The sequence below is a fragment of the Rana temporaria genome, chromosome 12 (assembly GCF_905171775.1).
Source record: "Rana temporaria chromosome 12, aRanTem1.1, whole genome shotgun sequence".
Taxonomy (NCBI): domain Eukaryota; kingdom Metazoa; phylum Chordata; class Amphibia; order Anura; family Ranidae; genus Rana; species Rana temporaria.
Window position 1 is genome coordinate 106,209,046 of NC_053500.1, and position 18,072 is coordinate 106,227,117.

The 18,072-nt window shown below is 41.7% G+C and overlaps 1 protein-coding gene across 2 annotated transcripts in view; it reads left to right on the forward strand.

Moving 5' to 3' along the window:
• The first annotated feature begins 8,187 nt into the window (after positions 1 to 8,187).
• AANAT (aralkylamine N-acetyltransferase) overlaps positions 8,188 to 18,072 on the forward strand; it is a 32,650-nt gene continuing 22,765 nt past the window's right edge. The window contains exons 1-2 of one of the 2 annotated variants that reach the window (XM_040330113.1): positions 8,188 to 8,284; positions 11,770 to 11,818. The gene's annotated coding sequence lies outside the window, so the exon portion shown is untranslated. Of the gene's footprint in view, positions 8,302 to 11,769; positions 11,819 to 18,072 lie in introns of both variants that reach the window. The other variant, XM_040330111.1, reaches the window with a different exon arrangement.

Consider the following 18,072-nt stretch of genomic DNA (forward strand, 5'->3'; position numbering starts at 1 on the left):
TGAATTAGACTTCATCTCTCACATGGAGCTCTGCCTGACTCAGAAAATGATCATAATTTCTGTTTCAGAATTTCAGATGTGGGCCACTTGGACTGTGCTCCAGAATTCCCAGGAATCCTGCTACTGTTTATTAACCACTTAGATCTATGCATCTTTTGTTTGAGTGTGGTAATAGTTGTAAGGAGGCTCCTAACACCCACTCTTATTTCCTAATACCTTGTTTTCTGCACCCTCCACTACCTCATCCCCCTTAAAATATCAGTTTCCTTGACCCCCTTCTCCTTTTTGCCTACTTTCTTTCCTCTTTTCTACTACCTCAACCCATGGTAGCTTTTCAAGTCCTATTCCCTGTCTACATATTTTGTAGACACTATGGGCCAGATTCTCGTAGAATTGCGGCCGCAAGTTTTCAGTGTAAGTGCCCGATCCACAAAGCACTTACCTGTAAACTTGCGGCGGTGTATCGTAAACACGTCCGGCGCAAGCCCGCCCAATTCAAATGGGGCGGGTACCATTTAAATTAGGCGCGCTCCCGCGCCGGACGTACTGCGCATGCTCAGTTTTGAAATTCCCGCCGTGCTTTGCGCGATGTGACGTCATTTTTTAGAACGGCGACGTGCGTAGCGTCCATTCGTATTCCCGGACGTCTTACGCGAAAACAAAAAAAAATTGAAATTCGACCCGGGAACGACGGCCATACTTTAACATGGCTCGACTAAAGTTAAGCCATGTTAAAGCAGGTGTAAATTTGCGATGGGAAAAAATTACTAGCGACGACGTAACGACGGGAAAACCTTTGTGGATCGTCGTAAATCCTCATTTGCATACCCGACGCTGGAATACGACGCGAACTCCCCCCAGCGGCGGCCGAAGTATTGCATCCTAAGATCCGACGGTGTAAGTCAATTACACCTGTCGAATCTTAGGGCTATCTATGCGGAACTGATTCTATGAATCAGCTGCATAGATACGACAGGAGATACGACGGTGCATACCCGAAGCGGCATTTCGACGAGAAATGCCCCCAGCGGCGGCTGCGGTACTGCATCCTAAGATCCGACAGTGTAAGTCCCTTACACATGTCTGATCTTCTGCCTAACTATGGGAAACTGATTCTGTGGATCAGTTCCATAGATAGAAACAGGGATACGACGGCGTATCAGTAGATACGCCGGCGTATCCCTTTTGTGGATTAGGCCCTTAGGGCCAAATCCTCAAAAGAGATACGACGGAGTAACTGCTGTTACTCCGTCGTATCCCTGGTCCTAACTATGGAACTGATCCACAGAATCAGTTTCCCATAGTTAGGACGAAGATCCGACATGTGTAATTGAATTGAAGGACTTACGGAGATCCACGAAGCTTTTCAGCTTCGTTTTTTCTCTGTAAGTTTTATTTTGCAAACGCAAAATTAGGGCTGCTTTTACAAGGCCTAAACTGTTTACACCTTGTAAAAACAGATCTTTCTTGCTCGCGACGCGATTTTTTTTAAATTTAAAAAAAATTTTTTGGCGCTGTATCTTTTTTTTTACCCGACGCAACTTTATTGTCCCGTCGCAATCCACAAAGCCCGACGTAACGTAATTTCGCGCTATGCACGTCGGAAAAATGACGTCACAAGCATGCGCAGTACGGCCGGCGCGGGAGCGCGCCTCATTTAAATGGTAATCGCCCCCTGGAGAAGAGGAACGCCTTGCGCCAGCTGGATTTAAGTTACACCGCTCAAAATTTCTAGGTAAGTGCTTTGTGGATCGGGCACTTAGTTAGAGATTTTGCGGCGGTGTAACTTAAATGGAAAAAGTTACGTTGCGCCAGGTTTTTGAGGATTAGGCCCTTAATGCCTATGTTCTTGCTACAGATATGTGATTCTTATACAATCTATTTCATACAACCCCTTCCCTTCTTTTCTACATTCGGCATACCTTAGGGCTCATTTAGGTGGGCACTGACGCCTGTATTTCATGCTGAGCTGCTGTCTTTTGCGTCTGCATCCACCTTGGAGCTACGCACAGACATTCTATAGAAGTGGATGCAGATGCTGGTGTTGAAACAACCACTTGTAGACTCCAGTTGAAGTCCATGTGAAAGGTTGACAACGCAGAGAATTGGATACACAAGATCGGAATTTCGAAAGTTCTTGTCGGAAAAATTGAGAAGCAGCTCTCAAACATTTGTTGTCGGAAATTCCAACAGCAAATGTCCGATGGAGCCTACACACGGTCATAATATCCGACCAAAAGCTCACATCAAACATTTGTTGTCGGAAATTCCGATCGTGTGTACACGGCATAGGATTCCATTGCCATAGTATATATACAGTTTACATTTTATTTTTATTGGTTGAACTAGATGAACTTATGTCTTTTTCAACCAGACTTACTATTTAACTATGTACATACTCTTTAAATGATAACTCATAAATGCAATAGCCAGTAGTAACCAATCAGAGTTCATTCTTTTGAAGTCTGACTAGAAAAAATAAAATAAAATCTGATTAGTTGCTTTAGGTCAAATAATTGTATAATTAGCATATAAAGGAATAAAGGGGGTTATCCACAAAGATCCGGCGTAACTTAATTTTTTCCATTTAAGTTACACTGCCTTAAAATTTCTACCTAAGTGCCGATCCACAAAGCACTTACCTAGAAATTTTGGGCTGTGTAACTTAAATTCCGCCGGCGCAAGGCGTTCCTATTGTAATGGGGGCGATTCCCATTTAAATTAGGCGCGCTTCCGCGCCGGCCGTACTGCGCATGCTCGTGACGTCATTTTACCGACGTGCATAGCGCGAAATTACATTACGCCGAGCTTTGTGGATTGCGACGGGTCAATAAAGTTGCGCCGGGAAAAAAAAAGATACGGCGCGAAAAAAAAATTTTTAAATTAAAAAAAAATCGCGTCGCTGGACAGAAAGGTCTGTTTTTACAAGGTGTAAACAGTTTACACTTTGTAAAAGCAGCCCTAATTTTGCGTTTGCAAACTAAAACTTACGGAGAAAAAACGAAGCTGAAAAGCTTCGTGGATCTCCGTAAGTGCTAATTTGCATACCCGAGGCGGCATTTCGACACGAAATGCCCCCAGCGGCGAATGCGGTACTGCATCCTAAGATCCGGCAGTGTAAGTCCCTTACACATGCCGGATCTTCTGCCTAACTATGGAAAACTGATTCTGTGGATCAGTTCCATAGTTAGGAACAGGGATACGATGGCGTAACAGCAGTTACGCCGGCATATCCCTTTTGAGGATATGGCCCAAAGATCTCTGGAAGCTGTACCCAAAAAAAGGCAGAAAGAGGGCAAAGGACTAGTCATCAGTATTGCCTGTGGTTTCCTTACATTCTGATATTTTCCCATTACTGGCTTACCTTGTTCTGCACTGTGTTTCTATGTGAAGGTAGCAGAGGTGGATAGAGGCAGAGCTTTTAAAACCTTATGTCAGAGCCTCCAGCAAGAAAACCCATGAGCAGCACAGTAGTGACATCACACCAATTCTCACTCTAAATCGTCTGAGATTGTCTTTGTGTAAAGGTGGCCATTTTGGTAAAGGCAGGGCTTTCCATTTTCATGTCAGAGCTTCCAATGGGCAGCACTCTAGTGACATCCCCAAACCTCACTTCAATTCCCCTGAAACTAGCAGTTGCATGCACCAGTGGCTTAGATCTCACACTGCAGTTATACAGCTACGAGGGTGGAGGCACACTCACGAATTTAGAAGTGCACTGCTCATATTTTCAAAAAAGGTACATATTTCATGGTGCTGTTTAGGTACAATTAACTTTTCTGAATGTTCCAGATCAAATCTTTACTTTACAATTCAGGTCAACTTTAAGAATAAGAATTCTTTATTGCATAAGGCCAATGTGGCTTTTCATGTGTTTCATACAGGTATGGTGCCTTAAAGCGGGCGTTCATCATAAAAAAAATTCTAATATTACATTGAGCTGACTTCTGACACTGACAGTATGCTGATCTTTTTTGCCGTACATACCGTTTTATCGCTATTTTCCACCCCGGCTTCGGGTAGTGAATCCCTCAGGAGTGGGCGTTTCTATTCACAGACTAAGTGATTGACGTGATGACAAAACCTTCCCACCGGCACATACGGCGCGCCACGAGTTGCCGAAAGAAGCCAGACTGCGAGTCAGCTCTATACGGCGCTCTACGGCGCCTGCGCACCGACGTTCGGCTTCTTTCGGCAACTCGTGATGCGCCGTATGCGCCGGTGGGAAGCTTTTGTCATCACGTCAATCACTTAGCCTGTGAATAGGAACGCCCACTCCCCGGAAGCCGGGGGACGCCCACTCCCGCGGGAGCCACTACCCGGAAGTCGGGGGGAAAATAGCGATAAAACGGTATGCACAGCAAAAAAAAAAAAAAAAAAGATCAGCATTCTGTCATTGTCAGAAGTCAGCTCAATGTAATGTTAGAATTTTTTTTTAGGGTGAACCCCCGCTTTAAGTACAAAATGTGAGAGAATTGGGGAAATTATTGCGCTAAACCACTATGAGTGAAGCTGCTAACACTAAAACAAAGTTCAACGTACATATAAAAATAAAGTGTAGCACTAAGATTTCATAAACCAATATGACATTGTTAAATGAAAAATAATATATGAATATGTAATGTGTGAGCACAACAGCAACATATATAAAATAAAATCATCAAGGTCAAAAACCAAATGAGGACACTAATATAGTAAACCTCGATAGGTAAGTGTCCAAAAACCAAATGAGGACACTAATATAGTAAACCTCGATGGGTAAGTGTCCAAAAACCAAATGAGGACACTAATATAGTAAACCTCGATAGGTAAGTGTCCAAAAACCAAATGAGGACACCAATATAGTGAACCTCAGTAGATAAGTGTCCAACAACAAAGCTGGCTCAGAATCCTCTGGGAGAATCATCATGATAGGTGGAATAAAAGTGTAGGCTGTGAAGTGTAGCTATCACAAAACAAGGTGTTCTTCTACCAGAGAGATAAGGATATATACTCTTATGCCTTGCACACACGATCGGATTATCGGATGAAAAAAGTCAGGCGGAATTTTTTCAACAGATATTCCGACCGTGTGTGGACCCCATTGGACTTTTTTACGTCGGAGTTTAGAAATAAAACATGTTTTATTTTTTTCTAAAGGAAAAAAATCCCATCAGAAATTCTGATCGTCTGTGTGGAACTCCGACGGAGAAAAAAAACACACATGCTCAGAATCAAGTCGACACATGCTTGGAAGCATTAAACTTCATTTTTCTCGGCTCTTTTGTAGTGTTTTACGTCACCGCGTTTTGGACGGTCGGAATTTGGTCTGACAGTGTGTATGCAAGACAGCTTGAACGGAATTCCGACGTAAAATTCCATTGGATTTTATCCCATCGGAAATTCCGATCGTGTGTACAGGGCATTACCAGACCAGGTGGACACACATGCCAAATAGCAGTGAGTCAATCGAGCTCGTATTGGCCGCAAGCCTGAAGATCCAGTACTGTGCCAACCAGGATGGGACTGGAATCCGGAGGAGGGTCAATCCAGGGACGGTGGACCCATTTATCAATGTAGATGGCCTAATGCAGCTTATATGCCTTAAGTACAAGAATTACTAAATATGTGTATATACAATAATTTTTACTTTAGGTTTACTGGCCATTGCATTTGGCTTATGAATTAATGAGCAAATAAAGTCATGGCAATAAGAGACTAAAGGTGCCAAATACATTCATTTGGAGGGCTTTTTGATTTCTTTATTCCCATCTAACCATAACTATAGTTTTTTATATTTGCTAGTTCTCAAGCCTCACTCCATGGAAGTTGAAATTTCCTTATACTGCACTGATGATGGCTAAAAAGTCTTGAATAACTGTATGCAGTTTATAATAAATGGCTCTATATTAGCACTATAAACTAATGGTTCTGGATGTGCATTTGACCATTGGGGTATAAAGGAATGATTTACATGGTTCAGCCTACTGCCCTGAAATAAACAATAATCCTCTTATTTTTGGAATAAAGGATAGAATGAGACATATGAATACATTGGGCCAGATCCACGTAGATAGGCGTAAAATTAAGCGGGCGTAGTGTATCGTAGTTACGCTACACCGCTGCAACTTTGAGGGGCAAGTGCTGTATTCACAAAGCACTTGCATCTAAAGTTACGGCGGCGTAGCGTAAATGTTCCGGCGTAAGCACGCCTAAATCAAATGAGGAACAGGGGGGGGCGTGTTTTTTGTAAACTAAGCATGACCCCGCGTAAATGACGCTTTTTTCGAACGGCGCGCGCATGCTCGGTATCACGTCGAATTTTCAAATTAAATTACGCCCGCTCAATGCCTAGACGACGTGAACGTAATTTACGCAAAGCCCTATTCGCGAACATTTTATGCAAACAACGTGAACGACAGAAAATTCTACGCTGGCCCGACGTCCATACTTAACATTGCGTACGTCTCATAGAGCAGGGGTAACTATACGCTGGAAAAAGCCTTACGCAAACGACGTAAAAAAATGCGCCGGGCGGACGTACGTTCTGAGAATCGGCGTATCTAGCTAATTTGCATACTCTATGCCATAGGTGGCAAACACAAGGCCCGCAGGCCAAATCTGGCCCTCCAGGCTATTCCATGTGGCCCTCGCACCTCTCCTGCAGACCTCCTCTGGTCCTACTCCAGGCCCTCAATTTCTGCTTTCAAGCAATGCATCCAGCTTCTTCCCAGCAGCAGCATAAGGAAAGGGGGGTACACTGTGATGTAAGGGAGAATGGGGGACTCAACTTCTGATGGTGGGGGGACTCTTGACATCTAATGTAAGGGGAGGGGATGCGCTGGACATCTAATCTTAACCTTTTGAGGGCAATCATAATGCTGATGCGGCCCACAATGAAATTGAGTTCGACACCCCTGCTCTACGCGGAAATCAACGGAAGCGCCACCTAGCGGCCAGCGTAAATATGCACCTATGATCCGACGGCGTACTAAGACGTCGGATCTAGCCCACATTCAGGCGTATCTTATTTTGTGAATACAAAACAAAGATACGCCGGCGCATCGTAGAACTTACGCGGCGTATCAATAGATACGCTGCCGTAAGTTCTTCGTAGATCTGGGCCCTTGTGTTCTAAGAAGGTTTAATCTGCTGTGCCACTGATAAATTAAAGAAGAGTTGAGAGTGTTTGGACAAAGAAGGATATCTGTTTTCTTTTATTGTTTTTTGCTGGTATTATGCAAAGTGAATATTTTACTTTAATATTACAATTTAATATCTTTTTACTTTTATGATTTCAAAAGTATGTCAATCTACTTTTTTTAATCTAAAGTGGAACTTTTTTTAAGTTTATTTTCTGTTTGGGGATTTCCACTCACTTCTTGTCCTAATGACACCTGGAGAAAGGGACACTACAGGGGTTCTATCCCATTCTCATTCTACAGTACTAACAGAAAAAAAAAAATTGTTGCTATATGTGTATTCATTGCCACAAAAGGAAGTGATGAGTAGAAATGTTTCTCATACAGGCAGCAATAAAACCCAACAAAGCTTCTATAATCGTCTTGCTCTATAAAAAAAAAACACAAAAAGAAGTGATTAGTAAAAATGTTACTAATACAGGCAGCAATAAAACCTGGCAGATCTTCTATAACCTCCTTGCTCTATAAAAAAAAAAAAAAAAACACAAAAGGAAGTGATTAGTAGAAATGTTACTAATACAGGCAGCAATAAAACCCGACAAAGCTTCTATAACCTCCTTGCTCTCTATATATATTTATATATATATATATATATATATATTTTTATATATATATATATATATATATATATATATATATATATATATATATATATATATATATATATATATATATATATATATATATATAAAAACAGGTTTAGCATTTAACCAACATTTAAATCTAACAATCTAGACAGATCTATACCATTAATTTATCAAAACTGATTATTGAAAAGGATTTAATACTTACTAGTAAATAAGTTAATGAAAAGTTCTGAATCCACAGTGAAATGCTAGCAACTGGGAAGTTAAGGTAACTTCAAACCAATCCAAAAAGCATAGGCAGAGAAGAGATGTGCTACCTTATTCTGTCTGTCTGTCTGTCACCTGTGAAAACTTAAACCCTTCATGGGAGTCACGTGAGTGATAAATAACTTAATTCAGAAGATGTCATAAGCAGGCAGCTCAGGAGATCAGTGAACACAAGGGACACCTATTCAACTGTCAGCTCCAGACTGCCTTAGCTGCTACCTGGCCCCACTTAGGAGCTGTCCGTTCAAGGTCAGTGCTGAACCCAGGTAAGCAATGTTATGGGGAAGAGGTACAAATGCAACTAAACGGTTCTAAATAATAATAAAAAAGAAATCTAGCTTATCTCTATTTATCATTCTATACCCCTTAGTGCTAATACAACAAATATGTCTAATCTTGATAAGATCTAATCAGTATTATTTGAATTATTTGACTGTCTGGATGCAATTAGAATGCCCTCAGCATCAGCTTAATTACTCATATTAACCATATATAATTTCATACCTATATATTATTAAAATGGGAACATCTGTACATCACATATGTCTTCATATATTACTTATTCAGTAGAAAATTCTTAAAAATACAATCTTGTCTTATACTTTAATAGTTTGCTAAATTGCTTGTTTCAAAAAAAAACTGAAGTACTGTATATCTATAACTTTTGGAATGGGCACAAATACGTTTCAGAAAAAACAGATATTCAATCATATACTTGTGATGGTAATGTAAAGCTATGCATCTGTAAGTTACTTAAAATACCCTGACAAATTGTAGAAGTGCTTTAAGAGTGCTTTATAATAAGAAAGAGTGTTAGGAAATACCGACTTACAAAAGTTTACAAAATGCTTTTCGTATGTACAAGATAATAGTAATTTTCATAATCCCTTTTTCTCACTTGTCTTAGTAATGCAAAGATGTTTTCAAATTTATTTTACTTTTACGCAAATTTATTCTTTAGGACAGGAATCCTTTTGCGCTTTGATGTGTCATGCTTTTTAACAATTTTGTTTTCCATAAAGCTTTGGCAAAACGTTTTTAGCTAAGCATTTTTTCCTTTACAATTGTTCTCTTATAAACCAATCCTCTACATAGCAATTTTATTAATAACAGTACCTCAATCCTGACGTATGTTTGGGATATAAACTGTATGCCACAATTAGCACCAAGGATAGGTTGCAGGAAATCACTTCAGATGCTGATGTGCTTATTTTTTCCCGTGTAGCAAATGTTATTCTAAAACAAAAGCTGCACTCATCTCCGGTAAATGTTTTATGCATGAGACCAATATAGGAAATTCATAATTTTAGCTGAATACTAAATGTACTGGGGGAATTATGTTCCTTAGCTATTTGCTTTATAATAGGCTCTGCAGTAGTTTTGCGTTTTGCTTGGTTTTCACAGAGTGGTTTTATGTTTGGTTAGGCTAAAAGGTATGCAGAGTATTCAAAGTCAATATCAAGTCAATGCCACAAAATATATAAAGAAACATAATAAAACACACCACAGTGAACAATGGTAGACATTTGTATTTAAACATTAACATCTGTAATATTGACTCAAATAAGAACTGTGTGAATTGCCCAAAAGTAATCAAGCAAAATCACCGTAAAACTGAAATGGCAGACATTTGTATTTAAAGGTTAATATCTGTAATATTAGGTCAAGTAAAGGCTGTGTGAATTTCCCAATAGTAATTGGTCTAGATTGTGAGTAAAGCAGCTGTAATGTTTTAAGCAAGTTGCAAATTTAGTCTAATTCCTGCTGAACCAGCCAAGATTCGAACCATCTATGGCAGGCCTAGGTCTAAAAAAATTGCTACAATATGCCTTTTTTGGTTTGTAAGCAGAAAAAAAAATATATATACATGTGTATATATATATATATATATATATATATATATATATATATATATATATATATATATATATATTTATTTATTGAGAATTGTAACAAGATCAAGTTCAGATTTTTCTTTCTATCAGGCAGAAATATGGATTATGCTCAGAACATAATTTAAATCCCCACTGTTAATCATTATAGTTTATTAGGCTTAGCAATGCTTTTTTATGGCAAATATTTTGGCACCTGAAATTTCAGCACCAATACTCCATTACATTTATGTCACTGAACTTTACAAATTTCCGACCTCAAGGTCACCCATAATCCTTTCTTTGACGGAAATAGCACAGTAAATGTCAAATTGAAAAGCCAATCCTATCACTAGTAAGCCTGGATTCTATGCATTTTAGTGCTTTTTGCATTTTTCAGATTTGCACTACAGAACGTCTTCCATAGGAAACCATGCTAAGTGGACTGTAGTATAAATCTGCAAAATGGAAAAAGCACTAAAAATGCATAGGTGTAAATCCAGCCTAATACTGTACCTGAAGATTTTAGCCATCAAATGTGTGTCATGAAAAATCAACAACAATACAATACAATTACACTTTCACTTCTGAAATTAAAATGCACATTTTACTGCTGAAATACATTGAGGTTGATTTAATAAAACTCGAGGTTGCATAATCGGGTGAAGATCTGCATAGAGACCAATCAGCTTAATTGAACAAGCTGTAGTTAGAAGCCGATTGGCTGTCATACACCAGATTTTGCATTCGCCAGTCTTAGTAAATCAACCCTATTACGTTTATGGTGCTGCAAAAACATATGTTGAGATAATCACATTGATTGTATGATTATGAAGGAAGACAAATTACATCCTACACTTTAAAGTGACCCATACTAGATAACAAACACAGAAAAACACATAATACTTACCTGTCCCAGCACCTGCACTGCCATTCACCTTTTCCACCTTACCTGCAGATTCTTCAACATCCGGCACACTTCTGGGAGTGTTGATCTTTTGTTCCCCTCTGCATTCTCTGGTTCCTTCCAATAGCCCCTAGGTCACAACTTTAGTGATGTAGGGGTCAGTGGGAGGAACCATAGAGCACAGAAGGAGGGGGGGTCCAAGCATCCGACACACCTGGAAGTTTCAGATACACACTAAATGCAATGATGTCACTTCCCCTTTCCAGCACATTTCACCATTACAGATTCATTAGGAGTTTGATACAGATAAACCAGGGGATATTTAAATAAGCACCCACTCTAGAGCAGATATAGGGGCTCCCAAGGTTATGGTCTGATTTTCATTCATTTCCTATATGTCCTCAACTGACTTTGAGTTAATACAGTTAAATCTGAATGATAACATATCTGAGAATTTATGCTAAGAATGATTGACTAAGCTGGTGTCAAAGGATTTAAAACTTATATTCTATTTATAATCTCCCACAGTGCTGTTAAACCAACATGAACCCCAGACCTTAGCATGTCCCTGACTGCCAATGCATGTTGGGATATTTGGTTAACCAGAATTTGGAGAAACCAAATCACCCAGATTTATTACTTTTTAACACCCAAATATGTATACAGTCTAGGTTAACAGTTATTGCTTCTTCTAAGAAGATTGTCTTAATCTACTTTTCTGGTGTCATGGTATTATCTGACTAGATGCATTTAATAGCACTTAATACTGAGATACAGTTTTTGTTATTGCTGTTAATTTTATTGAGTTTGCTTAATGCTTTTAAATGTGCAAGAGTACTACATGTGTTTTTTTAAAATGCAGAAAGCTACATTGCATACCTTAAGATCCAGCCATATAGGAACTAATATGTTTTCAACTGGAATAGCAAGCGCTTAATTATATGTTTTTATGGCAGGCGAACTAAAAAGTGTGTACAGGCCCTGAAGACATCAACCAAGAATCAGGTAGGAATGTTTTGACTCCCATAGTTGTACATTGTGCATCCAAAGCCCATGTTGCTTTTTTTTTTTATTCACTTATGTGTTTTTGTGTTTTGTAAAAGAAAATCATTAAAGGGTTAGTTTACCTTAATTGAACAACTGTCTATGCAGGTAAGTGGTGCCTGTAAATGAAAACAAACTGTGCAGCTTTGATTAAAGCTGGATCATTTCCTTACTATAGGTGTAGGCCATTTACGTTGCTCCTGAAGCTTGACTGAGATGGTATCATCCCATCCTACCTTGTTGCTAGGCTGTTGCTAAGACACTTCCAACTAATTCAAACCCCCTTGCACATGTTCTCTCTCCCCTGTCGCAGCAGCGATGCTGTGAGGCAGGAGATAGTGGACTATACATGTGTGGGGTTTGTGCACTCGCTCCTGTGATAGTGGGGGTGAGCAGTAATGTTTGGGAGTGTCTTAGCAGCATCCCAGCAACAAGGCAGGATGGGTTGATGCCGTCTGTGGAAGTTTTTCAGCCAGGCTTTGGGAGCAGAAGCAAGGGCGCGATCCAACTTTAGTCAAAGCTGCACAGTTTGTTTTTATCTACAGATGCCCCTTACCTGCATAGGCAGTTTTTTGGTAAAAGTAAACTAACCCTTTAACCACTTGCTTACTGGGCACATATACCCCCTTCCTGCCCAGGTGAAATTTCAGCTTCCGGCACTGCGTCGCTTTAACTGACAATTGCGCGGTCGTGCGACGTGGCTCCCAAACAAAATTGACGTCCTGTTTTTCCCACAAATAGAGCTTTCTTTTGGTGGTATTTGATCACCTCTGCGGTTTTTATTTTTTGCGCTATAAACAAAAAAGGAGCGTCAATTTTGAAAAAAAAAATAATATTTTTTACTTGTTGCTATAACAAACAGCCCAATTAAAAAAAAAAAAAAAAAATAATCTCAGTCTAGGCCGATACGTATTCTACATATTTTTGGCAAATAAAAAAAGTTTTGGCAAAAGTTATAGCGCCTACAAAATAGGGGACCGAATTATTATTATTATTATTTTTTTTTTACTAGTAATGGCGGCGATCTGCGATTTTTTTTTTTGGGACTGCGACATTATGGCGGACACATCGGACACTTTTGACACAATTTTGGCACCATTCACATTTATACTGCGATCAGTGCTATAAATATGCACTAATTACTGTATAAATGTGACTGGCATAAAAGGGGTTAACACTAGGGGGTGAGGGAGGGGTTAAATGTATTTCCTGGGTGTGTTCTAACTCTGGGGGAAGGGGACTGACTGGGGGAGGTGACTGATGCTGTGTCCCTATGTACAAGAGACACAGATCGGTCTCCTCTCTCCCTGACAGGACATGGATCTGTGTGTTTACACACACAGATCCACGTCCTTGTCTCTGTAACCGCCGATCGCGGGTGCCTGGCGGACATCGCGGCCACCAGGCACGCGCATCGGCATCTTAGTGATGCGGCGGGCGCTCGCGCGCCCCCCCAGTGGCGCGGAGGAGCGAAGGCCGTACAAAGACAGCGGGTCAGTTATTTAGAGCCACCCTGCAGCCGTACAAAGTCACACGGTCGTCAGGAAGTGGTTAAACAATAAAATAAGGCCTCGTACACACGATAGGTTAACCAGAGGACAACGGTCTGAAGGACCGTTTTCATCGGTCCAAACCGATCGTGTGTAGGCCCCAAAGGTTATTTAACCATTGGATAAAAAAATGTCAACTTGCTTTAAAATGTAACTGATGGATTGCTAACCGATAGGTCAAAACCGACCGTTAGTACGCACAACCATCGGTCAAAAATCCACGCATGCTCAGAATCAAGTCGACTCATGCTTGGAAGCATTGAACTTCGTTTTTTTCAGCACGTCGTTGTGTTTTACGTCACCGCGTTCTGACACGATCGGTTTTTTAACTGATGGTGTGTACGCACGACGGACCATCAGTCAGCTTCATAGGTTAACCTAGGACAACGGTTCTTCAGAACGTTGTCCTCTGGTTAACCTATCGTGTGTACGAGGCCTTATATTCTTATGAGTCCAAGTGTCCATTTTGTGGTCTGTTGAACTGGATTTCTATTTTACGTTTAGATTCACTGGGCCAGATTCATGAAGCACTTACACCGTTTTTTTGGTAGATGCGCGGCGTAAGTGCAGATTTGCACCGGCGGATCGCTGCGCTGTACCCAGAGAACCAGATTACGCCTCCAAATAGACTTCACCGCCTCGGTGTAACCTTTCCACGCCGGCACGGCGTTGGCGCAGATTTACGCTGGTCTGATCTGGCGCGGCCATGGTTTTTGTGTTTTAAATATGCAAATGAGGTTTTTGGGCCAATTCATCAACTTAAGCTTGACCGGCGCAGGCTACTCCCGGTGCGCGGAGCTGAAATTTCCGGCGCCAAGTTACACCTCATAAAAGCAGGGGTAACTTTGCACCAAACTTGCAGAGGTCAGCTGGAGAGCAGCTAAAGCAGCAGCGTTACAAACGAACTGAGCAACAACACTTGCTGGACAACACATCTGTGTGCCAACATGCCAGGGGCAGCCACTCTGTGGCCCATAGAGGCAGTCCCCATGTTGGGAGAGGCCCTCAATAATTACAGCCCTCTCCTCTGGGCTGAAATTGGTCATCCGCCCACCTGAGGATTCCTCATCAGCCATAACTGCCCCACCACAATGCAAACGACCTAGCTTGGAAAAAAAAAGCTTCAGTACATTTGCACCTGTAGGGCGGAAGTCTGGGCTGATTTATGGACTGGGTGTCGGTAGTGGGCCGGCGGAGCTCAGGGCTCACGCCGGGGCGCAGTTCTGAGCATGTGCAGATTGGGGCATTTACCCCTGGATGTCACTGAGCATGTGCGGTCTAAAATGCGCCCCGGCGTGACCCCTGCACCATGGTCGGCACTTCATTAGCATAGGGTGACTTCCATTTGGCCTTACCCCGCCTTACGCCGTCTAAAATCCGCCCCGCTGGGGCATCGTAGACAAAAAAGTTTCTTGAATCACCTAACTGCCGCTCCGCGCTAGACCGGTGTAGTCTAAAAATGATGCACCACGCCGGTGCAAATCTGCACCATTGTACATGAATCTGGCCCCCTCTTTTTAAATAAAATGAAACAAAACAGTTGAGTATGATCCGTGGTACATTTTTAATTTGCACTAAGTTCATTTTTTTTAGGACCAGCTTTTGGGGGTCTACCCCTTTCTTCTAGGTCCAAGCAGAGAGATTTAGAAAAATGTTAGGACTAATCTGATAACAATCTAAAAAGACAACAATCTATAAAACATATCACACACACAGGTAAAAGGAGTGAGAATACTAATCTGAGCCACAAAGGTGAGAATAGTCATAAACATTTTTGATAGTAATTTAGACATTTGGGGGCAGATCCACAGTGAGAGTACGCCGGCGTATCTACTGATACGCCGGCGTACTCTCAAATTTCCCGCGTCGTATCTTTAGTTTGAATCGAAATTTGAATTTTTTGTATTTTTTTGCGTAAGTCGTCCGTGAATAGGGATGGACGTAAGTCACGTCTAAGTTTAAAAAATGACGTCGTTGCGACGTCATTTCGCGCAAAGCACGGCGGGAAATTTCGAAATGGAGCATGCGCAGTTCAATCGGCGCGGGGACGCGCTTCATTTAAATGAATCACGCCCCCTAATCGCCGATTTGAATTCCGCCGCCAGAAATACACTACGCCGCCGTAACTTACGGCGCAAAAACTTCCTGGATTCGACTTAAAGCCAGGTAAGATACGGTGGCGTAGCGTATCTCTGATACGCTGCGCCTATCCATTTCTATGTGGATCTGGCCCTTGAAGTCCACATTTAATTTGGCACTTCTTGTATTAAAAAGAATTATAATTCCTAGTTCCAAGTTTTTTCCCTTCCTAAGTATTTGATAGTTCCATTTGAACCCCAAACTTTTGTGTCTTCCATAGGGTTGTCTAGTTGTGAGAAACGATGCCCCACAGTTTTCCATTAATCATCGTTTTCAATTTTGTTTGGACTAAAGACTGGTGCACATGGGCTGAATATAGGCCAGTATCGACCGGTTTAACAGAAACTGGCAAACATTCGGTCAGTCTGTACAGCAGCCTGTCCGACAGAAGCCAGTTTAACAACCGGCTTCTGTCGAATGGGCATGCTGGAAAACCATTGGCTGCCAGCGCTGATCAGTGTGTTCTGCCGGAGGGGCAGTCTCCTTGTCAGAACACAATATCACAACGGGAGAGATCTCCACACCAATATCACTTAGTGCAGCGACCTCTCCGTTTTTTTTTTGTTCAGCCGGCTGGGTTGAATGAGAAAAACTTCTAGTGTGTACCTACCTTAATTCACATCAGCCACTACTTTAAAATGCAGCAGCTGGTGTGGGATGCGGTGCAGTGGGATGTCAGCAATGCAGTTACACTGACTTTATTGAAATGTCACTGTGAAATTTCATAACATTGAATTAATCATTGCGCAGTGTGAAGCATTGGATTGACTGAGATGAAAAAAATACAGCCTTTTTTTTTGAGGGGGGGGGGGGGGGGGGGACAAATGGTTTGTTTACAAATGGCTTTTTAACCACTTAAAGTGGTTATATACCCTCTGATACTACTTGCACCTACAGGTAAACCTACATTAAGGCTTACCTATAGGTGCTTGCAATATCCCCTTAACCTACGTGGTTAAGGAGATATTTGCATAAAATCGTGCACCGATGTCTACGGTGCATGCACGCCGTAGACAACGGCACAGACGCACTGAGCGTGCCGGGTCTTGAATGGGAAAGTGCCGAAAAGTAGCGGTTCCGCGCGCATGCGCAGGGATCGTGCCAGTTCCACGTGCATGCGCGGGAGTGACGTCATCGCCGCTCCAGCTAGTCACAGAGCCGGAGCGGCGACACTCGGAAGTCACTCCGAGGATCATGGCGGCGGAGGAGAGAAACGAGGGTCACTGCGGTGGCTTCGATCTAAGGTAAGTAATTCATAACGAGCTAGTATGCTAGACTGGAGGAGGAGAGAGATCGCTATTCCTGATCACTAGGAACAGCAGATCTCTCTCTAGTCCCCTGACAGAACAGGCATTTGTCTGTTTACATTGACAGATCCCCGCTCTGGCTCTCTGAGGAGCAATTGCGTGTGGCCGGTGGACAGCGTGGCCGGCGGACAGTGTGGCTGCCAGCCACGTGCATCGGCTCTGGCGACACACACCGTGTTCCCTATCTCTCTTAAAGCGGCTGACGTACACCTACGATTCACGCAGCCGTGCCAACCTGTTGCAGTATAATGACGTTGGCTGGTCGGCAAGCGGTTAAAGCCCTTTGTGTTGGGGCCGGGGTCTGTAGAAAAAGCAGACCTTCTGTTTGCCATGGAAGGTCCAGGTTAAAGGTTGCTTTGGTGTATGACACTTTTTGATGGATTGATGTGGTTGAACAGTTTGTATTTTTCATCGTTATGTTGTAACTGTAAGGTTTTGTTGTAGGTGCACTAAGACAGCTACAATCACTTAATTAAATCATTTTAGAATAAGTAACACGAGTTTGTCGTATGTTTTCGTCTTGTACATAAAATCATACAGTTGGCTTACAAGCAAAGATAAAGTAGTTCTTAAGTCAGTTAGCTAATCCCTGATGACACAGCCATCTATTCACTTTCCTAGCTTAATATAATATGTTAGTAGGATTTACTCTGAAGAGATGATGAGATAAGGATTTTTAAACCAACAGCAGGCAAAACATATAATTCAACTAACTAAAACCATGAAACATGCTAATGATCTATATGTACAGAATTCTAAAAAAAATATATAGCATTTCTGTTTCAAAATATATAATGATCATTATTTATATTGCCATGACTAAAATAAAATTATATCTTTACAATTAAAGAGAGGCTGCTATTAACCTCCCTGGCGGTATTCCCGAGTCTGACTCGGGTGGAATTTCAGTACTAATAGCGGTAACCCCGGAGCCTGACTCGGGATCGCATCGCAGTATCCAGGCAGAGTTACTTACTTTGTCCCCTGGAACCTGCGATGTGTCCCCGCTGTGTGAGCGAGCTGTCTCCTCGCTCGATTCACACAGTGCCCCGAGTGCCGCCGAGCTACGTTCCCTGCGACGTTACAACGCACGTGGGCGGAGATCGGCGCCAAATTCAAAAAAGTAAAAACACAGTACACAACAGTATACTGTAATCTTACTGTATAAAATAATTACACACCCCCTTTGTCCCTAGTGGTCTGTCCAGTGACCTGCATG